The sequence below is a fragment of the Dasypus novemcinctus genome, chromosome 5, assembly GCF_030445035.2.
Source record: "Dasypus novemcinctus isolate mDasNov1 chromosome 5, mDasNov1.1.hap2, whole genome shotgun sequence".
Classification (NCBI taxonomy): domain Eukaryota; kingdom Metazoa; phylum Chordata; class Mammalia; order Cingulata; family Dasypodidae; genus Dasypus; species Dasypus novemcinctus.
Genome location: NC_080677.1, coordinates 113,669,160 through 113,694,515, shown reverse-complemented (window position 1 = coordinate 113,694,515; position 25,356 = coordinate 113,669,160). Strand labels below are relative to the sequence as shown.

Here is a 25,356-nt window from a genome sequence, read left to right as displayed (position 1 = left end):
TGTGAAGAGGTAATTTATAAGAATATATACTCCCCACCCTTGAACTAAGAGGATTCTTTTTAAAAAGACGTTGTTTTGTTTTGTTTTCTGGAAGGCCCAGCATCCTAGACTTAGTTCTTAGTCATTTATTTAATACCAAAAAGGTCCAAATAGGTCACCTGATTATCATACCCCAGGGTATCTTCCTTTTTAAAATATGGTCTAACTTGAAGAAAAAGTATACTAAAATGTCTTTTACATGACATCTGGCATATTTCTTTCCCTTCTTCTTTGCTGTTTTTCTTTCTGTTTAGTCGTCCCTTAAACCTAACTTGTGCCTTTTCTATTCTACTGAAATGGTCTTTCAAAAGAATGCGAATTAGTTATTTCTGCTAAACACAGACCACCTTCTCTCAGGACTTGCACTGTTTTGATACTTCTGTAGCATTTGATAATGCTGATTACTTCTATCAAAAGGAAAAAAAAATTTTTCTTCCAAAGATTTCAGTGCTGTATTTCCTGGATTTTCCATGGCTATAGCCTGGTCTTGGGTCTTTGTATTTCCTACCCACCAACAATACTACGATAATAATTAGTCATAGCAGTTGACATTCACAGAGCGCTCACCTTGTGCTTGGTAATATTCCAATCCTCAACCACCATTCCACGGAGTAGGTACTATGATCACCCTCCTTTGCAGATACAGAAACTTAGGAAGAGAGGTTAACATGCCCAAGGTAACACAGATGTTAATTGGACCCGAAATTCAATCTTGGGCAGGCTAGACTCTAAAGCCTATATCTACGCCATGCATTACTCTGCTACTCTGCCACATTGGCATCCAAGGCTGTGTCCTCCAGCCTTTGGTTCATTATATTGTTCCAACTGAAAACTCAAATATTATCAAAATGGATGATTGATAAATGGGCAGCACCAAATACTTAGTCTGCTCAGCTTGATGAAATCGTTCACTCTTCAAACATTTTGCACATCTCATTTGGACTTGGAGCCATGCTAGACATATGAGGAATACAGACTCTAACATGCATGTGTTTAAGAAACTGGTGGAGGAAAGGCAATGGCCATGTGTGTTTGTAAGTGCATTACTAAAGCAGAAAGTAATCCACACCATCAGAAAGCATTTCATAAGAAAGATGGGAAAGGAGAAGTTTCTCTGAGTAAGCTTTCACGGACATGGCACTACTTAAGCTAGACTTGGAAATATGTGTAAGATTTAGATTTGCAGAACAGGGAAAATAAATTCTAGCCTGTGGAGGCAGTGGGCAGAGGCAAAGGAACAGGTGCCTGTGGGAGAATGGTGAGCCCATTCAAACTGGCTGGAGCGTCAACAGGTTGACCAAACATCCTGTTTTGCCTGGGACAGTCTTGTGTTAGGCCTTTTCCCCCAACATAGTTATTACTAGGGTCCCCTTTCACTATTAAATGCCCCATTTGGAAAATTATATGGTCACCTGAAGTATAGGATAGGAAAAGAAGTAGGAGGAGACTAGTCTAACAAAATAAGACCTGATTGTGAATCAAGAGGTCTTGTGCCAAAAAACATAGGCTCTTCTATAAATATTGGGACAATATTAAAGGTTTAATAAATCACATGCCTTTTAGAGGATGAGGCAGTAGTTACAAATACAGAGGGAGATGGACGAGGGCAGTGAATACTAGCTGTGAGGCTTTTGCAATAATTTGGGTAATATATAATGAAGACCTAGATTAGGATAATGGCTATTGAAAAAGGACAAAGGAGGTGAATGTGAAAGACACTATAACCTAATTCAGGTGTTGGCAAGCTTTTTCTGTAAAAGGCCACACAGTAAATGTTTTAACTCTGCAGGCCATATGATCTCTATTACAAACCTCTGCTTTGGTAGCGGCCACAGACAATGCATAAGTAAGTGTGGCTGTGTTCCAATAAAACTATACATGGACTGAAATTAGTTTCATACAGTTTCACGTGCACAAAATATTTCTATTCTTTGATTATATTTCAACCATTTAAAAATATAAAAACCATTCTTAGCTTGTGAGCTGTAAAAAACAAAACCAGGCAGTGGTCCAGATTTGGCCACAGACAGTAATTTGCTGACCTCTGGCTAGCTGTATACCATACTTCAATCTACTAATCATATCAATATTTTGAACCTTTAACCAAGCATCCTGTCATGGGATAATGCCAACATTATTAAATCCACAGATTTTATTCTTAGCCAGAACAGAAAGCACCTTGAGTAATAGAATCTTCCTGTTTTTATTCCCCACACTAGATAATTCTGAGCACATTTAAATCTGAGAACCTAGGGGGAAAAGTGACTGAATTTGTTAATCTCCTTCAAGAATATACTGTCATTTTAAAAGGCCTGACCTTTATTAGTTTCATGAATTAAGTCACAGTGCCTCACATTTCAGGTGAATGTACACTTGCTCAGGAGTACGTACTAATGCAATTGCCTTGGCAATAAAAAAACAACAGGTGATTCAAAGGAAACACTTTGCAGGTGACTTGTATTTTCCAAGACCTTTTCTCATATATGTAGAGACATTCCATCTAAATTGGCTATAAAGTAAAAAACATTCCCTAAATACCACCATAAGAGTGAAATTATGTTTCAAGATCAGCATCCTTTGCCAAGGCAGTGATGAACAGAGTAGTCAGCGGGATGGTGCACATGCAAGACACTGCATTTCCTGCAGTTAATTCTGCAATATAGTTACAGAATCTCTGGGCAACTTCAAAAAATGTAGGATCACCATCTTGCTACTGCTTCCAACTCCTGCCCCTCTGTAGACAATATAATTTCACATGCCCTTTTTCCCTCTTTACTGTCTTCCAGATTAACACCCCTGGGAATTGGCTTCCTCCCTTCCTCAAAAGTTTGGAAATCAATAATGTCTAAGACACTAGTATAACAAGTCATGGGCAAGTGCAGCAAATTACAGGATCAAGTCCAGACTAAAAACTTAGTCTTCCATTTCCATAAATAAAATAAAAAATTTGATTAATGAGATAATGTTGAAGTAATATAAAATAAAGGATACAGGACCACATTCACTTTGATCCAAAGCTTAACTTTAATTATTAAATATTCAATTGCTACCCTAGACCATTCAGATGTTTTCTTTGGTCCAATTCCTCTCTGCATAATTTGGACAACTCTTAACACCTGCATTGCATTAGAATTCTAACTATAGAAGATGGGCTGGCTATATTTGAGAACACAAAGAAGTTAGCCACGTTCCTGATAAATTGAAAAGGAACAGTTCTCAGGGGAAATGAAGTCTGCGAGCTGTTTCTTAGTGCTTTCAGTGTCTTAAAATGTGTTCCATCCCCATTCAAGCTCAATATTAGAGGTTCAAACATGATTGTACCTAGAAGTATCTATTGTGCCATCTCTATCACTTTTTCTTTTCAGTACTTTTTCAATTTGTATTTGCATTATAAGAACATCTTTTTACCAGGAGTAAATGGTATTGCTCATAGATGTTTTCCAGGCACTATTAACCCTAATTCTTATATCTTATCTTATATCTACTTATATCTTATATCTACTAACATCCTCTACTAATCACCTGTTACAAGGAGTTATCAAACTGCAGCAGGTAGAGCCCGTATTCATGGGAAAGGGATATACAAGTGCAATGAAATGGGTATTCGCCTGGAGCATTCAGCTTGCTCCCCCGTACATGCCATCACCATTGTGATCACCACCCTCTTGTGACATCTCCTTTCTACCTTTGATTATTTACTTCTGAGGTAGTAACTTTGATTCACACAAATTGTTTCCACCAAAACCCAAATGTTTGGAATCAAAAACTTGGGCATGAGTCTCTTTTCTACTACTTATTGACAGTGTGATCTTGAACATGGCATTAAATTCTCTAGATTCAGGTTCCTTATCCATGAAGATGAGGATAATGAAACTACTGACCTCAGCATGGTATTAGGAAAATTAAATGAGATTATGGTGAAGTACACCAAATAAAGATATTCTGGGAGATGGAGCAGTTTGACTAACTCACCAAGACGGACCCATACTCTTAGGCCATCAAAGGGATCCTACCTTGCTGATGGTATGAGTAGAAGCAAAAGCTAGGAATAAAGTAAAATGAGGATGGGGGTAGACAGGAGGAGGTTAAATTAGGAGTGGAAGGAAGAATGCAATCAAATTTTAGGGTTTTGGGAGGAGGATGTAAGATACAGTCCTAGAAGCAAAACAAATACCAAACAATATTCTGTTATTCAATTGCTTTAGTGAAGTGGTTAAAACTTTAGTGACATTTTATAAAATTTTTTTTTCCAAATTTGTGACCAAGTTTCAGTGAAAAGAGTTTCATTATTCAGTAATATTTTCAGTCCTATTTCCCCATATAAACATTCCCCTCACACCAGATTTCATTCCAAAGATGTTCAAGAGACATATCAGTTTAATCAGTGTGCCCTCTGTTCTCCAGGCACCAGACACACAAAGATGAAGGCATAAATGAACCGAAATATCTGCACCAATCATTACTTAAAATGAAGTGTGCCACTTAATTTTAACCAAGCATAGAAGAGGAAAGGAGACTGAAAGATCTACCCAAACACTAATAGTAGTTGCTTCTGGGTGACAAGACTATGAATGACACTTTTCTGCCACATTATATCTCTGTCCTCTCCACGTTTTCTACAACGATCCATTTGGTTTTGGTTTAAATATGAACACATAAGAACATGCACTATCTTTGAAGCTGGGAACTTATTTTCTAAGCAGATTGGTACAGAATATACTGGAACAAGATTTTGCTTGTGTACTTGTGGTGGGAAAAAATGGTGATCTTTATTTTAAAACAGACTTTTATACAGACATGGGCCACAGAAATAATCTAATGCAACATCTGCCTTTTAAAAATGCAAAACTTGGGAAGCGAACTTGGCCCAGTGGTTAGGGCGACCGTCTACCACATGGGAGGTCCATGGTTCAAACCCCGGGCCTCCTTGACCGGTGTGGAGCTGGCCGATGCACAGTGCTGATGCACGCAAGGAATGCCATGTCACGCAGGGGTGTCCCCCGCGTAGGGGAGCCCTATGTACAAGGACTGTGCCCCATAAGGAGAGCCGCCCAGCGCGAAAGAAAGTGCAGCCTGCCTAAGAATGGTGCCGCACACACGGAGAGCTGACACAACAAGATGAGGCAACAAAAAGAATCACAGATTCCCACGCCTCTGACAACAACAGAAGCAGACAAAGACGCAGCAAAATAGAGAACAGACAACTGGGGCAGGGGGAAAGGGAGAGAAATACATAAATCTTTAAAAAAAAAAAGATGCAAAACTTTAGAGTCAGAGAGGTGAAATAATTTATTTAAAAATCACACAAATAGTAACAGCTTCAGGACTAAAACCTATGTGCCTTGATTTCCAGCTCAGGGTTCCTTCCCCTATACCATTTGCTTGAATTATGCTTCTCTAAAGTCCACCACCATTTGAGGAGTCTCTGCACTGTAGGACTACAAAAATGTATAAAACCTAGTCCCTGCCTCAAGGGAGATAGTTGTAAAATGAAATATAAATTGGCATGTGCTCATCCTTCATTACAGAAAATCTGTGTACCTACTGGTGAAAGACAGAGCTTGATTTCCCTCCTTCCTCCTACACAGCATTTAGTCAGCTAACATTCCAGCACCACTCACAAGCTCCTCCAAAATTTGAGGGAAAGTAGGGGAATGGAAGTTATAAGTTAGCTAACAACTAATTATCCTTCAAAACTCAACCATGAACTTCACTTCAGTTTTGCATGTATATGGTTTTTGTCTAGTGCAATATCGCCCCCCCCCCCCTTAGGAAAGAAGGGGGGAAACACTTTTATTTTGAATGATTCAAAGAACCTGGGATTTGGCTTCAGAGCTGAATGCTACATGAAATCACACTGCATATATTCACCTCCCAAACGGCACTACTCTGTCCTTTCGTGGCATTCAAGGCTTTTTGGTTTGTTTTTCTGTCTGTCTACACTTCTTAGGGCCAGGTCTGACAGAAGCTTAAAAATAGTGACAGCCCTGAAAACAGGGAGCTGCCTTCCAGGGAACCTTACTATTGAAGAGGCTCTGTCACACCATGCCTCAGACGTCCAAGAGGAATGAGTTCATCACTAACTTGAACTTGTATTTACTGTTGCCATCGAGGCACCACCACCAAGCCAGATTCCTTCTTTAAGCTGACAGACTGGTGACTCGCAGAGAAGCTCATCTGAGAAGGTCCTGGGGAATAAGTGAGGGTCGGAAGAGCAAGCGCCAGATTCCCACCAAAGACTGCACAGGGGAGTAAAGGAACCCGCGTCCTCGCACTTCAGAAAGAAAAAGAAAAACAACAGCAGCCAAAACCCACCATTTTAAAATGGAAACGTCTGCAACAAGAATATCTTCAAACAAAACCACTTACCTGCAAAGAGGGCACCAATAGCAACAGCAGCTTCCCGGAGCCGCAGGGAAGCCAGCGCCTGCTAGGACTCATTGCTGCCGCCGGCATCGAGGCTCTTTTCTAGCCCGGGAGCCAGAAGGGGCAGGTCCGAGGGCTCTATCTATTGGAGGGCCAAGCTATCACTCATCTACCCCTGCAGGCCTGGCGGCGCAGCCCCGCCCAGCTCCCTGGAACAGACCGAGGTCTTTTCCGTTTCTAAATCCCTTGAGTAGGAAGTGGGGGTTTTATTGGCTCGCCTCGAATACGGACACACGCTTGGACCAATAAAGGGTGGGCTTCGACGTTAGTGGGCGGGCACGGGTCCGGGGAAGTAGGGAAACCCTCGCGCGTCCTCCCGGCAATAGAGGAGCCTCGGGCCTGAGGGGCTCCTGTGCACGTAGGCTTTCTCAATAGCGTTTTGTCATTCGGGAGACACCTGCCAGTGAAGAGTGGTACCGGCAGAAGCTTGGAAGTGACGAGGTGCTGTTTCTTTTTACTCATTGAACACGTACAGACTGTAATCTGAGGATGAAGTAGGGTAGTCCTCTCAGAAGAAAGTGACTTTTGCATAAATGCGTGGTTTTGAGTCTGAAATCGTGATTAAAGCGAAAGCCTTTAAAGTGCCCAATTATGGGCAACAACTCATCTTCCCTTCCCTCGTACTTTTATAGGGATTCCCCTTAGGCAATTCTCTGACGCTGTTTTAGCCGAGGAAGAAGAGTGATGATGAAACGCGCCAAGAGGTTTATAGAACAGAGGAAGGGGGGACGGGTCGGAATTAGGAGAATTATAAATTTGGACACCGCAATTACTGAACAAGAAAAACTCATGGAAACACCTGAAACCTGGCACGAGACAGCATAACCTTCTAAACTGACTTGAACTACCAGACACAGTTTCGAAGCATGCACGTCACAACTTCGGTGTGGGCGAGAAAGATAAAGAATGCTGTGTGTGCCTATGTGGGGCATTCCACTTCTTGATTTCTAGAAGGTGTCCTACTGAGTGTTTAGTGTCTTCCTTTGAATTTGCCTTGTTTTTGTCCTTACGACAAATCCAGTAAGTTTGTGACCAGCAAGGAAGGCCTCAATAATTATACATATATTTTTAAAAGTTAGTCTTTCCCTTATTTAACTCTGTCACTACGTACTGAATTCATTTAAGACTTAATTGTAGCCCATTCTATACCTCATTTATCCTTCTTACAGCATGACAATTCTTCCTGGGATCTCACAGAACAGCCCTGTACTTCTGAGAGCATGAATCAAAATCCTGACAGGTCCTATCAAGCAATAGGTCCCATCAAGTAATAGTTGGAATTCAGCTTGCACAGGTAACTAGAGTTCAGGTCAGAGCAACTGGAGGAGGCAACTTCCAGTCTTGTTGGCCCTCAGGAATGCAGCTTTCAGATTCTATACACCTGCCCACTTGCTCTTCCTTTTCTTTATACCACAGGGGGACAAAGTGAAGAGAAAGCTTTTCTACTTTATTATCAGAATCCCTACTCACTACCCATTATCCAAATGGTAGAGTCTTACGGCGTTTGACATTTAGGGATACTTACTCTGGAATGAAGGGCTGTTGTTGCTCATTTGGATTTCATTTTACTGTTGTTATGAATACCCACGGAATGTTAGCTTGTCACATAGAACATCAATAATATCAAATATCACCTGCCCTTTAGAACCATTCTTAAGAGTATTTGGTTTACAAATAAGTGATTTTGATATAAAATGGAAGCAATTTTGTCAGTGATTCTGTCAAATAGAAATTAAAAAGCAAAATTGTGTCAGGAATAAGAATGGTCCTTGTAGAACGAATATGAAGAGGCAGAATTCTAGCATTTACTGTTGTCCTATGACAAAACTGTTTCCATGAATATCTATGTAATAATATCACACCCTAAATTCTATGTTCTGATCTGATGAACTGTCTTCCTTATGAACTTTTCAATAAGATATCTTGGCTCACAAAAATGAGCTTCAAAGGATATTAGACTTATAAAAACTTAATACTTGAGGGAGCCTTAGAAATTAAAGTCTAGCCCATTCTTGTACAGGTGAAGAAATTGAAGCTTAAGTGATTTACTCAGAATGACATAGCTGGTTGGGTACAGAGCTGGGACAATAACCCAAAGTTGCTAATTCATAATTCTAGGAAAATGCATCCTTCTCTTGCCGCCTTCCGCCCCCCCACCCCCACCAGTCTCCCTTAAGACCCAAAAAGCAATATTTTTTAAAAGTCAAGATGAATAATTTAAAAATTAACCTCCATTAAGACCAATCATGAGGAATTTAATTCAGGTATAGCAAGTGCTGTAGATACTATGAAAATGGCTTTCTGTGTCTTAGTTTACTACTTCTCTTCAAACAACTTTGGTATAGTCCCATTTTTTTCTAAACAAGAAATGTAAAAGCAGTAAATTATTATAGCCTTTCACATATAACACTATTATTTGTGCTTATTAAAAAGTCGATATTTACCCTTATGGTACTTTAAGGGTTAGTAGCAGATTGCCTTATTCAGAACTGAATAAATACTATTTTATGATAGCGTGCATACCTGGTCAGAGTAATTCGTGGCTATTTACACTTAGCCCTTTGCCTTTTCCAGGTAGGGTTAAACTGATCCACCAAGCATCAAAATATTACCTGCTGACCTAGGCTATTCTACCTTTTCTTTGCCTGGCGAGCCATTGGCTCCCTTTCTCCAGCATACTCCCTAGTTAGTTAGTCCTATATCCTGTATCAAGATGGTCTTCTTGTTTTAACACTGTGAGGATGCTTTATGATGTGGTTGTTTGCTGCTATTATCTATTCTCCCACCACATATCCTACCTTCTTCAGGGTTAGATTAAAATCTTACATCAGCCATAATGTACTATAATCGGCCCATGATTGACTTCCCACTTTGACCAACAAAGCACAGGATACCCTTTACTGAAATTGAGAACCAAAAGTGCTCTTAGGGATCCACCATACAGACTCTCAGAAGGGATCTAATGCAATCTCTCCCTACATTTCACAAGTTAAAATGTAGGATCATCCCCTACCTCACAGGAATATAAAGGATAATGGAGACAATGTTGAAATAGTTTGCAATCTAAAGGATATTATATGTCTTGTCATAACTTACAAAATTGTGTAGGAGAGAATTTAAATTATAATGTAAACTATAATCAACACTTAGTGGCAATGCTCCAGTATGTGTTCAACAATTGTAACAAATGTACCACCCTAGTGAAAGATGTTGTTAATGTGGGAAAGTGTGGGAGGGGTAGGGAGCGGGGCATATGGGAATCCCCTACATTTTCTATGTAACATTTATGTAATGTAAATATATTTTTAAAAATAAAATAAATATTTAAAAAAAAAAGTACTGTATTCTGGCACTTACTAGCACTTTATGCTAGCTGCTGACCTCTGCCTCATGATCTTTATTATCCCTTTATTATCCCATGTAGGGATAATACCTGTATGGTCTATGTGGAGATTAAATGAGGTAGTAGAGTGTGGTGCCTGGCACATGAAAGTGTTCAGTAAGTGGTTGTTAACAATAATACTAATGACAAATACAAAGTGTTTTAACTATTTAGAAGTGTTCTTATTGTGAGAACTCAAAAAGAACTGGACCTTGAGCTTTCTTCACCTTTCCTGCTCTCTGCAAAAACTAAGACTTGGCCTTCTTCAGAGGATATGGTAGAGGAATTTCCCTGGTTCTCTTGCTGCTACCCAGAGAGGCTACTGTTAGGAAATGAATTCTAAAGAGGTAACAGACCTACTGGCATGGCCAGGAGACTGATATTGGAGATCTGGGCTAAATGAAATTTCCCTTCTGTAAGCCTCAACACTGAACATCCTCGAGTAGGAAAAGAACTACATTGATTTTTTTCCTACTCTCAATTGCAGAAAAACAAAACTCTTTGGGATTTGGGAAAAGAGGAAAATAGAGGAAATCTGCAGAGAATCAAGAATCCTCTTTTACAGAATTTCTATCTCACTGCTCAGGAATAAAACACATTTTTATTTTATGTTGCTGAATGAAGTGGTCACAATTTCTGCCCTGTGTTTTTTAAAATTCTATATTATATATATTATATGACACTTATTGTAAAAGGCTTAGAAAATAGACATTTTAGAGTACCCACAATCCAACTACCCAGAGAACTCATTGTTAACATTTTGTGTATCTTAATATATTTTTTCCATAAATCATTTCTTTAAAACAGACTGAAATCATAGTAAATATTATTGTTCTATGGCAATTTTTAAACCTAATTTATCACAAACATTTTCTCATGTCATTTAATATTCTTCTTTAATATACAATTTCATCACGCAATATGTACCTTTGAGTACTATGGCTCATAATGCAGCCGTTTTCTTACTCTTGGGCACTGAGGTTGTTTCAGTTTCTTGAAAAGATTCAATGATTTTAATGGGCTGCTGCTTTCCTCCAATAACAGAGTAATCTGGGAATCTTTATTGAACCAAGCACAATGCCTCCTGGCCCCAGCTCTTTTTCTTGGAAGTTGATTAAGTAGCCAGGAGTTCTTTTCTGTATGCCCTGGTATTAAAGAACTGAGAAAGGTAAAGACATTTAAGCCCGAGACAGTGGAGGATTGTTGCCCTAGTATTCTGTCTCCCCCTAGGTTTCCTATTCTTTAACTTGAAGAAAGGGTGTTTAAGTGAAGGAGAATAGGGGTTGTGCAAGAAATCAGGACTCCATTAATAAAAGCTCACAAAATGCTTGGTATGAATGTCCATTTTACACATGAGGAAAGTTAGGTGCTGAGAGATTGTATGTCCAAGACTGTACAGCTAGTAAGTGAACCAGAGTTTGATTTCTAGCCTTAGTTCTAAAATTTTAATTTCCACTATGCACACTGCTCCTAAAAACTTATGAATATAACGTCATTCTTCCTTTTTTTTCCCCCATGGGAAATTTGTTGTCAACCTTCTAAGATATATTTCTCCCCTGTGCCCTTTTAAAAAAAAATCCACTCCTGACTGTCCAAGAATTTCCCGAGTTGGCTAGCTCTTTGCCAAAAGAACATATCCTCATTCTTTGATGAGGAATCGGGTGACTTAGCTTTTTTCCTCCACATGTTTTCTTTTTTATTATTATAATTTTTTTTTTTTAAGGTACAGGGAATTGAACCTGGGCCTTGTACTTGTGAAGCACGTGCTCAAACACTGAGCTATACCTGCTCCACATCACATTATTTTCTTAAAGATATGACCTCATGTATTCACTTAAGGTCAGACTCATAAAAGGAAGTTCTTACAAACATTGCATCAATTCAGAATATTCACATATTTGTTTCCTTAGCTTTCAGGATCTATGAAGTATGGCTATATATATATAGCAATAAGTCTATTTTTCTGGCTTGACTCATAAACTCCTTCTGAAGGAAGTTTTGAAGCAGTCTTTCCAGAATTGTTTAGAGCCATGAAGCATCATTGAAGTTGGTATATAACGTCCCAATATGACACATTGACACTTATTAAGAAGCATAATTTCTGAGGTGTTTTGTTAAAGCCTCTTTATATAATCTAAATAAAATCACAGTTTCAATCAAGTGTACATGTTTTAAAATACTTTTTTCCCCATCTTTCTTACCCTACCCCCCACTGCCAACACTACATCCCATGCTACTATCACTTCTTGCCTCCTAACTAGTTTTCCTGAACCCACTTTTCCTCTCCTATAGGCAGCCTGGGTAATGTTGGTAGAATGTGTTTGTGATGATGTCACAACGAATCCCTCCCCTAGCTTAGGGCACTGCAGTGGCTTCACATTGCTTCTAGTTTGGGCCTTCTTTCCCTTTCCCTGTGGCCCTTAGGCCTTTGCCCATGCATTTTCTCTATATAGAATGTCCTCCTCCCCCTTCTTTCTCTCAAACTGCTGTTCAACTTTGAAAGTAGTTAAGTGATCATTTCCTATTCAAATTTGATATTAGTTTATTAGGTCATTTCCCCAAGACCTTTGCCTAGGTCATATCTCCTAGGTTAATTAGATGTTGTCAAGGTACCGTGTACATCTTCTTTGTAAAGCTTAATACAAATGCAATTTTACATCGTATGTTCTTTCTCTCTTTCTCCACAGGTCTGTTGACTCCTTGAACGCATGGACCCTGTTACTTAAGTTTACCACTGGTCCATAGTGCCTGGTAGTAGGTATGCAATTAATATATGTTAATGGTTGCATTCAGGAAAAGAATAGAAGATTAAATTCTCTCCACCTTTTTTCTCTACATAGTACATCTTATATAGACAATCATACAAATAAATAAGCACATGTCTTTTAAAAACTTCTGGGCACTCAGACTCTAGGAGTTTGTTAAGATAAAATGTAATATTTGGAAAATTATAAGAATAGTGTTGAAATTTATGTGTAGGCTCAGAATGTTAGCTCTGAAAGAGAACCTAGAAGTCATGTAATTCAACTCTGTTATTTTTATTTAAGATTTATTCGTTCATTTATTCCCCCCCCAACTCTTTTATTTTATGGATGAGAAAATTGATGCCCAAAGTGGGCAATAGATTGCTGTAGATCACAAAAGTGGTTAAAGCACAGAACAAGAATCCAAGTTTCCCAACTTTGAGGCCATTCTCTTATGCAAATGTATTACTAAAGACAAATAATTATCCAGCAGAAGGAAATTATACTTTTGAGGTTCAAAATAAATAGAATAGTGCAGTACTTAAGAAGACTTTGGAGCCAGTCTGCCTGGGCTTTTAATCCTGGCTTTATTCCTTCCTAACCATGTGATCTCAGGCAACTTGTTTAATAGCCCTGCCTTTTATCTTCTGTTGTGTAATGGGCATAATAATGGTACTTATCTCATAAAGTTGTTATGTTTTCTAAACAAGTTAATACATGGAAAAAACTCAATAAATTTTAACTTTACAAAGTCTCAATGATAAATTAAGGACGCAGTATAATTTCTTATTTATAGGGTAAAATCAACCTTGTTGATTTTCTCCTGTTTGCTTCTTGAGAAAAACACATAGAAAACAATTTGGAGGCCCTCCTAGGACTGTGAAAAGCTGGTTTTAGCAGATAAAGCTTAAGGGGTTACCCTATGTGGGAAAGGATATGTATGATGACTTGGTCAAAACAAGTGCTAGGCCACAGATACTGATGAGCTAAGATAACATGAAGCCTAAGGGGTTAAAAAGCACATAGAGAGGGGAAAAATTAAAGAAATCTAAAACATTTAGCATTTAAAAATCACAGGCAAAAAGCAGTCTTATTAAAGATGAATAATCTTAATTATGTGATGTAAAAACCTTTTCCTTGAGTGAGAAGCCTTTGGAGGCTACCTGAGGTCCTAGGTAACACCCCTCCCCCCTTTTTTAAACAGAATTTTCACTAGTGGTTTTGAGAACTATCATTTCTATTGCTACTTCTAGGTGCTATTCAATGTCCAGAAAGAAGCTACTTTATCTATGAATCTGCGACTCCAACATGAGTTGGAGTTTCCCATTTGAATCCTCACAGAATCCTTAAGACAAAAATTTAGCAAATAACTTGGCTGATTTTATTAGTTAAGTTTTCAAGTAAGGAATAATGAGACTAAGTAATTTGTTACCAGTCTTATAAACATCAGTCAGTACCAATAACTGAATGCTGATCTCTTCATGCCAGGTGAGTGTCCTAGCTGGTCTTTAACATTATCTATCTGTTAAGTATCAGATAATAAAAATAGATAAATGGTCTGTTGGCAACCACATGAGGTAAAAATTGGCAAAATTAAAGTTACTGACATATGTGATGTTCTGTTTACCAGTTATGATTTGTAAGCTAAGTAAATGGCAAGGCTCCAATGTTGAATGATTCTAGGTGAGATGATGTACTGAAACTCAGGTTATTGTGATCCATAATCACTATATGATAGCTGAAGCAGATTGCTGCAGCACCAAATGACTTAAATTTCTTTAACTTAAAGCAATTATGTAAAGGTCAGGCATCTTATCTCACTAGACCTGCTTTTATGTAAAGAATTAATTTTATGCAATGGATGTGTCATGATGACGGGAGAGAGTGTTGCTGTGGGGGGAGTGGTAGGGTGGGGGCGGTGGGGTTGAATGGGACCTCATATTTTTTAAATGTAATATTTTTAAAAAATGAATAATATAAAATTTTTTTAAAAATTAAAAAAAAAAGAATTAATTTTAGGACCAATAGCAAAGACCTTTGTTCTCATTTCCAAACCCAACACTATATTGGTCAAAGGATTAATAATAGACAAATATTTTCACTTTTATCTTTAAAAAAAAGGTAAACTAGTGTAATTTTTCTCTGCAATCTCATCTATTTCTTTATACTTTGCTGCATCTTTACCTTCTCTAAAAACAGGAGAGCAAGAAAAGCAAAAAAGAAAAGGAAGAATGAAAAAAACAAGTAAAACATTCAGAAATGCATAGGATCTGGTCTCAACCAGTAAATCAAACCAATGAGTAATCCATTATTCGTTGAATGTCTCCTAATATTTAAGAATTTATTAGGAATTTTGAAGGAAATGATTTTGTTTGTTCCTACCATTAAACAAGCCCACTGTGTCATGTGCAAGTGATACAAAGATAAATGAAACATTGTTCCTGTCCTTAAAGAGCATGGTCCAGTACAGATGAATAGTTAATTACAATACAGTGAGAGTTTACAGGGTATTTTGGTGGAAGGACTAGCACTTTTTTTAAAATATGTTTTTATTACGGAATTATAACTTAGAAAACAATCATGCACGTGTAGAATTCCCATACAACAACCCTTCACCAACACACCACACTGTTGAGGAACATTTTGTACAGATTATGAGAAATATCATCAGACTGTACCACTAACTATGGTCCATAGCATACACATGGCAAATTTTTCCACACCACCCTATTAACACAGTACATCTTTGGCACTGATTAAAAACTCATAACTTCTTCTCCATGGAAATCTTTGGTAAAAGACGAAAGATCTGTATGATCTGAAGAGAAACCAGAGAATGGATGAATTGGGTCATCCCCCCCCCCCCCCCCACTTTTTCCTCCTTGTTTTTGGTAGGGATGTTTTCAATGTAACTGTTTTCAAGTTCCCCGATTCTTTCCTGTGCTGGCCTGTTAAATCCATCTAATGTTAAATTCTTCATTTCTGATATTTTTTTCACTTCTAGCAATTCACTGTTTGTGTAATCGTCATGTTACTGCTACAATTTCTTTACTTCCTGCATAGTGCGCACATTTTCCACTAGCTACTTTAGCATCTTCATCATGGTGGGCCAGCACTCCACGTTCGCCAGCACTCCACACGGGCCAGCACTACGTGTGCTTGCTGCACAGGCACTTGCCTCTCCACGTGGGCACTCATGTGGGTACTCATCTTGCCACGTGGGCATGCTTTCTCTCTTTTTTTTTAACCAGGAGTCCCGAGGGATCAAACCTGGGTCCTCCTGTATGGTAGGCGGAAGTCCTATCACTTGAGCCACATCTGCTTCCCAATTTGTAATACCTTTTGTGTAGTTTCTTTCACTTAGTGCATTTCCTTTTTTTTTTTTTTTTAACCCTTAATGGAAGATTATTAATATATTACTATACACTACTATCCATATTTTGCTTTGGCTATACTTTTGCTTGATATTAACATCTTGTAACATTAATGTACATTTGTTCAGTTTCAAAGAAAAACAGTCATATATGCAATATTACCCATACTCGTATTTCACATGAAGTTTTGCTATGCTATACAGTTCCATGTTACATTTCATGCCACCATTTAAGTATGTGTGTGGGAGGGGGTGGGAATGAGAAAAAGTTGGTAGGGATGTGAGAAGTTTAGATACTTAATAAAAGGTGAAGCCTGAGTAATGTTTAAAAGATGAATAGAATGCCTGTAAGATTTGCACAGGTTTCCATTCTCAACAGTGTTAGCATAGATAAAATATGTTGTCTAATTCAAAAACAAGACAAACATCTCTGTGGACCAAAAATGAAACAAACAGAGAGCCAAAGTCCTAATAGGCTCTGAGAATGGAGGCAGCTGTAGGAGCTGGTATTTCAGTACCTACCCGGTAGGATATACTTAGGAAAAAAGTGTACTGAAGGACAAACGAGCTAAGCTCATTGCTTACGGGGTGGTGGTCCAGAACTGCTGCCACTTCTTGCCTGGGTCAAACAGTAGCAGATAAGAAGGCTCATAGACACAGGCACAGTGTCCCCTCCAGGATTTAGGCTAAGCCATCTGCTGGCTCAAAGACCCATCTGGAAGAAACATTTAATGGAGAGACTTGACACTGGAGATTATATGCTGGAAACAGTGGGGACAAAGGAGCAAGGAGAGTGCACCCTTTGAGCTCTTTCTCCAAAAGTGGTCCCTTTTTTGGACAGTATTTTAAGAAAATATGTTGGCATAGTATAGACTTGGATGTTAGAAGTTAAAAGGGGGAAGTCTGAAAGAAAGACTATGTGACCACGGAGAGAAGTTAGTCAAGGGAAAACTCCCTCAACCAACCATCAATATAGGCTCCAGTCCGTTGTGCTACCTCACCCTCAAGCTAAGTCCTCCTTATAGAACCTTAGTGAGCCTCTTACAGGAAGAGATGGGATTTGAGCACTGTAAATATACTGACTTCCTAAGACCAAGTCTCATTTGATCCTATTTTTCTATAGGCTCAAATTTTTCAGATCAATTACCCTCATATTTTGCTTAGAAGATATAACTGATACAGACCCAGGGAAGAGACAAGGAGTGAGCCTTGAGAAGGAGTGAACGAGGAGGCCTGAATGATTTAGGTATGGTCTGGACTCTGCAATCATTTTCTAAGGGGGTGCTTCCCTGGAATCTAAGGAAGTTTGAAAGAAAATGTGAGCAGTGAGGTAAGTATCACCAAGACAGGACTGGAAGCCTCCCAAAGGTGGCACTAACTCAGATGAACTATGTTCAAGGGTTTGCCACTAAATTTTGTAGACCTATAAACTCAATCCACTATTTTATAAGCTATAAAAAGCAATGATTCCCTTATTTCCAAGATTTTGTTAATAAATCTCTTTGGTGCTTCATATACCAACCAAATAACCATTCTGCACATAAACTCACTACTCTGATTATATTTAACTTTGAAACTATTATTGAAAAATGGCTTGGTGCTCAGGAAATACTTCCACTAGTGTTTAATCAACTGCTCTTATAACATTACCACTGACCAAAAGGAAATATTAAATTCAATTTAGTATCTGCCTAAATGTCATATATTTGCATTTGGTGAATGTTCAGTGGAGCTGAAATCAGAGCTTTAGCAATGCTCATTATAACATTCTTGAAAGCAATCTTGTTTTTCCTTTGCTGAAAGAGATTCCAAAATCTTAGAAATAAGAGAATTACTGCCTTTGATAGCTTCCAAAATGATGGATTGAGTTTCTGAGTCCACCTAAAAAGAAATAAAACATAAATATTACTACTACTCCTTGCCTCTCTGGGGAACACAGTGACTTAAAAGAGCATTAGAGGGAAGCAGATGTGGCTGAAGTGATTAGACTTCTGCCTACCATATAGGAGTTCCAGGGTTTGATCCCTGGTGCCTCCTGGCTAAGGCAAGCTAGCCAACGTAGCAAGCTGGCCTGAGCGGCAAGCTGGCCCATGTGGTGTGCTGGCACGTGGGGAGTGCTGGCCTGTGCAGGAGTGCTGGCCTGCACAGAGAGCTGGCACAGCAAGATGATGCAACAAAAAGAGACACAGAGGATCTGAGGTGGCACAAGAGATTGAGCTTCTCTCTACCACTCCAGAAGGTCCCAGGATTGGTTCCTGGTGTCACCTAAAGAGAAGACAAGCAGACACAGAAGAATGCACAGTGAATGGACACAGAAAGCAGACAGCAAGCACAAAAACAACAGGCAGGGGGTGGGGGAGAATAATAAATAAATCTTTTAAAATAAGATCATTGGAGACTACATGTTGTGTGATTCCATTTACAGGAATTTTATGGAAAAGGCAAAATTATAGAGACAGAAGCAGATCATGGCTGCCTAAGGCTAGTAAGCAAGGATTAACTACATGAGGAAACTTTTTGGGGTAATGCAAGTGTTCTAAAACTGGATTGTGGTGATGGTTCCAAAATTGTATAAACTCACCAAAACTCTTCAAATTGTGCATTTAAAATGGCCACATTTTATGCTATGTAAATTATACCTAAAAACAAAGTGTTTTCAAAAAAGATTATTGGCTTTAATTTAAATCAGACAGATGTGGACAGATTCCTGGCTCTTCAACTTATTAGTCATATAACCTTGGGCAAGTTAGTTGACCTCTCTGATCTTCAGGGTCCTCATACATAAAACAGGAATAATGATAAATAGCTCTGAGTTGTTGGGAAGATTAATTGAGATAGTGTATGTTAAGTGCTGGCTACATTATAGGTGCTCCATGTATGATGGTTCCTTCCTCTCCCTGGGATGTTTATGAGTGTTTAAATTGTACGGGTTCTTGGGAAGTGGATGTGGCTCAAATGATTGAGCTCCTGCCTACCACATGTGAGGTCCCGGGTTCGGTTCCCAGTCTTCCTGAAGAAGATAAGCAAGACAGCAAGCTTGTTCGATGGGCTGCTGCAGTGAGCTGTTGCAACAAGATGATGCAACAGGGAGACACAGAGGAAACACAATGAGAGACACAACAAAGCAGGGAGCAGAGATGGCTCAAGCGATTGAGTACCTCTCTCCCACATGGGAGGTCCCAGGTTCGGTTCCCAGTGCTTCCTAAAAGTGAAGATGAGCAGACACAGCACACAGCAAGTGGACACAGAGCAGACAGTGACCCCAAACAAGAAGCAGGGGGGTGGGGGAGTGGATAAATAAAATAAATCTTACATTGTATGCATTCTCCACCAAGCTCCTCTGTTTGCAGTATATTTTAAATAGTTTGAAAGCAGCTGTAGGTTCTTCTGACTTCCTGTCAGTAGATCTTGACTCTGCTGCCTTCCGCTAATCATTCTATTTTGTCTTCTTCTTTTCCCTTTTAGGCACCTTCATCAGGTTTCTTACCTATATCCCAGAGGTATTTTTCACTTCCATTCATTTTCATATACTGTTCTTTCTTCTTTCTGCCTGAAATGTATGTCTTTCTTTCTTTCTTCCTTTCTTTTTTTGAAGGTACCAGAGATTGAACCCAGGACCTCGTACATGGGAAGCAGGTAGTCAGCCACTGAGCTACATCCACTCCCATGGAATGTATTTATCCTTCTTTAGTTAACTAACCCCTAGTCATTATTTTCTTCATGCTTTCGGGATTTTAAAATTATGTAATATTTTAAACATGCAGAGAATAATAGGTAATAGTATATAAACACTGTGCATCTACTGACCAGTCTTAACACATTTTAACATTTTGCCATATTTATTAGTACTTCAAAACTTTTCAGTTGGACAGGTTTGTGGATTAGCTTACTTTTGGGTTTGTTTTTTGGGGTTGGGTTGGGAATAGAATAAAAATATCCTAATTTCTAGAGTGGACTACATACTGTATAGAAATCAATTTTTAAATTCTAGATCTAGTTTGTTCACCAGTATCTTCATTTTTATTAACACTTGTCTGCTGTGTGTTTTTATTAATTCCATTCGTAACACATTTCTATAAAGGAATGATAATTTTCTGTAAGTGCATTGGGGGGTGGAAGTGGGGGTAGTCCATAGAGTTTATAGCATCATCCAATGGCATGAGCTTTAAGTTTCTCATATTATTGACACTTTCTCTGTCACTTCCCCTAATATAGTAAGTGTCATTCAAGATTTCGGTTTTCAAACCAGAAAGTTATTGTGGTTAATCCATCTTAAATGACCCAAAGAACCTCCTAAAATTATATCAATTACTGGCTTTTTCTGGACAGACTGACAGTTACATAAAAGGAACAGTGATACATCAGGCATTTTCAGATCATGTGTGTGTCCTATGTTTTGTTAAAATAAAATATCCGGAAAATCAAATATCCTTATTTTCCCTTTAGTAAGAATTTTGTTCTCTTACTTCTTATTTAAAGACTGCAGGGCTCTCTTTGCTTCAGCCCTGTGTGTCTGATTCTCTTTTCACAGTGCCTACCCTCCATTAAGTGATAGTACTTATTACATAACCTAACAGTTTAAATATTGTGTTTTCTTCATGAATCTTTCACCTCTTTGTGGGATAAGTTTAACAGTATCTACATATTCAGTCACAGCGGCATCTTTATCAGATTACAGAACATGGCCATAATTCAAAGGCAAATCCGAGGGTTATTCAGGCTTTTGATTGATCTTTCTGGGATCCTCTGGAGATGCTTGTCAGAACTTGAATCATTATTCTCTTTTCTACTTTTCTTAGACTTCTTTTTCTTATATTCTTCATTTCTCATTTTGTCTTTTTTGTTTGTTTGCTTTTTTGTTGTTTTCCTTACACCTTCATCATTAGAATTAAAAGTCACTGTCATGGGAAGCGGACTTGGCCCAATGAATAGGGTGTCCGCCTACCACATGGGAGGTCCGCGGTTCAAACCCCAGGCCTCCTTGACCCATGTGGAGCTGGCCCATGTGCAGTGCTGATGCGCACAGGGAGTGCCCTGCCATGTTGGGCTGTCCCCCACGTGGAGGAGCCCCACGCACAAGGGATGCACCCCGTAAGGAGAGCCGCCCAGTGCAAAAGAAGGTGCAGGCTACCCAGGAGTGGCACCGCACACACGGAGAGCTGACGCAGCAAGATGACGCAACAAAAAGAAACAGATTCCTGGTGCTGCTAAAAAAAAAAAGAATCACTGTCACTTGTGTTTTCTTTTGATGATTTATTTTCTTCCTCTTTTTTCATGAACTTTCTTTCGAAGATCAGAGGATAACGATTCCTCCTCCCCTTCCTCCCCCCTTTATCTCTTCCTCTCCCTCTTCCTTCTTTCCTTTTCTGAAGTTGAAGCTGAAATGGTGTTCTTCATCCATTACCTGGCATATGTTAATCAGAATCTGGTTCAGGAGTCTGGAGAGAGTCCCCAGATGCTAGGGATTTCCAATTTTCCAATTCCCTCTCACTATAGGCTCTCTTGTCTTTGAGGTTAAGCCACAGCTTATCACCCATGTGGGGTCTTGAATAGCTATTGCAGTAGAGGGAAGAAGAGGCAATAGAGAAGACAATATCCCAGGACCCAGAAGGCTACCTAATTTTCAGAGGTGGGTAAGTGAAGGATGTGTTCTTTGCTAATACGTTTGAAAATACAGATTGGAAAAATGGATTAAAAAGTAACTAGAAATTATATAACTTACCAAAATTTACTCAAGAAGAAAAAGAAGATTGAATAGTTGTATAATCAATAAAGGAATGAAATCCATAGTACAAAATCTTCCCCTACCAAAAAAAGAGAAAACTTAGCCCAGAAAATTTTATAAGTGAAGGTTGCAAGGAATGCATATTCCCAATGCTTGGTGCCTCTTTCTGTACACTTACTTATCCCTAGGGCAGTAGGAACAATTTATTCAATTAGTTAATTTAGGAGAAAACTTTGAGTATATCTGGCCTGGCCCATCGTTTGGAATCTGCTTGCTTCAGAGAGAATGTGCATGTGGTGATCTTAGCAATAAAGCTCCTACCCTCACAGGTTAGACCTCAGGGTCTGGTGCTGCCTGTTGGGTGGATAATCTGTCTAGATCTGGGGGCAGTATTTAAAAGGTTATTGTTGCCTTGTATTTGAGCCACATTATCCAACCTCAGAAATAAAGCTGATATTCAGATTTTTTTTTTAAAGATTTATTTATTTTGTATTTATTTATCTTCCCCTTCCTCCCCCCCATTGTCTGCTCTGTGTCCATTCGCTGTGTTCTTTTGTGTCCGCTTCTATTCTTGTCAGCGGCACAGGAATCTGTTTCTCTTTTTGTTGCATCATCTTGCTGCTTCAGCTCTCCGTGTGTGTGGCACCACTCCTGGACAAGCTGGACTTTCTTTCACGCTGGGCGGCTCTCCTTATGGGGCACACTCCTTGTGCATGGGGCTCCCCAATGCGGGGGACACCCCAGCGTGGCACGGCACTCCTTGCGTGCATCAGCACTGTGCGTGGGCCAGCTCCACATGGTTCAAGGAAGCCCTGGGTTTGAACCATGGACCTCCCATGTGGTAGGCAGACGCTCTGTCCATTGAGCCAAGTCCGCTTCCTTGATATTCAATTTCTACCTTCATGATGCCTCTCTGTTTCTCTCCACCCTTAGTTAAAATTTTCACAACTCCAGGTTAATGAAAGAAAAAATTTTTAAGTTTTTTATTTAAACTAATTTTATGCTTATGGGAAAGTTGCCAGAGAAGTACAGAGTTTCCATATATCTTTCACCCAGTTTCCCCTAATGTTATTGTCCCACTTAACTACAGTGCAATTTTCAGAACCAGGAAATAAACATTGATACAGTACTACTAATTGAACTAAAGACTTTATTTAAATTCCACCACTAATTTTCCACTCATGTCCCTTTTCCATTCCAGGATCTTATCCAGGATCTCACATCACATTTAATTTTTATTTGTTCTGAGTCCTCTGCAGTCAGTTCCTCAGTAATTTCCTTATCTTTCATGACCTTAGTATTTTCAAAGAGTATAGATTATTTTGTCACATGTATCTCAATTTGAATTTGATGTTTTCTCGTTATTGAACCAAGGTTATATACTTTAGATGAGAATACCAGGGAAATGGTGTTGTTTCCTTCTCACTGCATCATATCATGGGGTTCATTATTTTGATATATCTTATTATAAGATATGTTGGTCTCGATCACTTGATTAAGGTGGTTTTTTGCCAGGTGTCTCTACTGTAAAATTAATGTCTTTATGTTTGTGATTAATAAATATCTTGGAGAAGATATTTTGAAATAATTCTTAATTTCTCCACAAATTTTCACCCACTGATTTTATTGGTGGACCTCATCTGCAACAGTTATTGCTGTGGTGTTTAAGATGATTTTCTATTTTTCTCTTTCCTTTTACATTTATTAATTGGAATTCTACCATATGGAAGAGCTGTCCCGTCTCCCCCATTTATTTAATTGAATTTTTTGTCTTTATTTTTTTAATGTTACATTCAAAATATATGATGTCCCCATATACCCCCCACCCCCCTCACCCTACTCCTCCCATAACAACAACAGCCTCCATCATCATGGGACATTCATTGCACTTGGTGAATACATCTCTGAGCACTGCTGCACCACATGGTCAGTGGTCCACATTACAGTTTCACTCTCCCCCAGTCCACCCAGTGCACCATGGGAGGACATACAATGTCCAGTAACTGTCCCTGAAATACCACCCAGGACAGATCCAAGTCCTGAAAATGCCCCCACATCACATCTCTTCTTCCCACTCCCTACCCTCAGCAGCTACCGTGACCACTTTCTCCACATCAATGCTACATTTTACTTCCATTACTAATCGTATTTATATTAGTTTGTACTCGTGGATATTTATTTTATGGATTATAATCCAATACTATATTTAATTTGTTACTCAAATTGTTCCACCTTTGGCAATTAGGAGCTCTTTCAGGTTGCCCTGGGTGTTTTTTAAATGTATTTCCTTACTTTCTGGTACCTCAGGTATTTCAGAATCATTTATTCTCTGCCTTAGTCTTAGAATCAACTATTTCTCCAAGGATCCCTGGTTCCTTTTATTGGAGAATAGGGTTTAGAAACCAAAATCTGAGTACTGGGTATAAATTGGCTAAAACTTAAAAGGCCAAAAGTTTCAGTTGGTGAGAAAGCAGAGTAACAGGAAATCATGTTTGTGAGAATTGGTACAATCAGTTTGAAAACAATCTGGCATTGGCTAGCAAAGCTGTAAGTAGGCACAGTCCATGACCAGTAATTTCACTCCTAGGTAAATACCTTGGAGAAACTCTTACTTATGTACAACAAGAGATATATGTAGCTTTCTTAATAATAGTATGACACTGAAAATAGCCCAATGCCCTGCAGTAAGGAAACAGATGAATAAAGTGTGCTATAGTCATAAAATGGAATACTCTAAAGCAGTGAGAGTGAATAAACTATGGCTATATATATCAATGTCGATAAATCTCAGATATATAATGTTGAGCAAAAGAGAATACACGCAGTATGATTTCCATTTACAGAAAGTACACAAACTTTCAAAATTAAACAATGTATATATTCATAGGGATGCATAGTATATGATAGAACTAGAAAGAAAAGGGAACAGTAACTGCAAAGTCCAGGATAGTGGTTACAGATCGGGGGTGGAATGCATTTGGACTTCAGAGGTATTTGGAATATCACATTGGGTGAAGCAGATGTGACTCAGGTGATTGGGCTCCCGCCTACCACATGGGAGGTTGCGGGTTTAGATCCTGGTGCCTCCTAAAGAAGATAGCAAGCTGGTGTGACAGGCAGGTGGGGCAAGCTGACACAACAAGAGAAACAAGAAGAAAAATGTAACGAGAGACACAACAAAGCAGGGAGCAGAGGTTCCTGGTGCCTTCTAAAGAAGACAGTGAGCTGACGTGACAGGCAGGTATAGCGAGCTGGTGCGACATGATAATGCAACAAGAGACATGGGGAGGAAAAGCATAATGAGAGATACAACAAAAGCAGGGAGCAGACGTGGCTCAAGTGACTAAGCTCTTCCCTCCCACATCAGAGGTCCTGGGTTTGGCTCCTGGTGCCTCCTAAAGAAACAAGAAAGATGAATAGACACAGCAAGTGAAAAACAACAATGGGGTGGGGAGAAATAAATTAAATATATCTGTAAAATACATATAGGGAAACAGAGGTAGCCCAATGGATAGGGCGTCCACCTACCACATGGGAGGTCCAAAGTTCAAACCCCAGGCCTCCTTGTCCCATGTGGAGTTGGCCCACGTGCAGTGCTGGTGCACACAAGGAGTGCTGTGCCACATAGCCCCACGCGCAAGGAGTGCGCCCCATAAGGAGAGCCACC

The 25,356-nt window shown here is 39.1% G+C and overlaps 1 protein-coding gene, 1 long non-coding RNA gene and 1 pseudogene across 5 annotated transcripts in view; 1 reads left to right on the top strand and 2 right to left on the bottom strand.

The window, feature by feature from the left end:
- Positions 1-8,169, bottom strand: part of BPGM (bisphosphoglycerate mutase) — a 40,224-nt gene extending 32,055 nt beyond the window's left edge. The window contains exon 1 of one of the 4 annotated variants that reach the window (XM_058297379.2): positions 7,991-8,169. The gene's annotated coding sequence lies outside the window, so the exon portion shown is untranslated. Of the gene's footprint in view, positions 1-6,408; positions 6,638-7,990 lie in introns of those variants that run through there. The other 3 variants (XM_058297381.2, XM_004471522.4, XM_004471521.4) reach the window with 3 other exon arrangements.
- On the top strand, positions 6,762-23,854 carry LOC101419598 (uncharacterized). Its single transcript, XR_009185887.1, has 5 exons — positions 6,762-6,906; positions 7,635-7,759; positions 12,535-12,605; positions 13,845-14,079; positions 14,791-23,854. It is a non-coding gene; the product is annotated as an uncharacterized lncRNA (long non-coding RNA).
- On the bottom strand, positions 15,327-15,429 carry LOC111767357 (U5 spliceosomal RNA; annotated as a pseudogene).
- Positions 23,855-25,356: the final 1,502 nt, after the last annotated feature.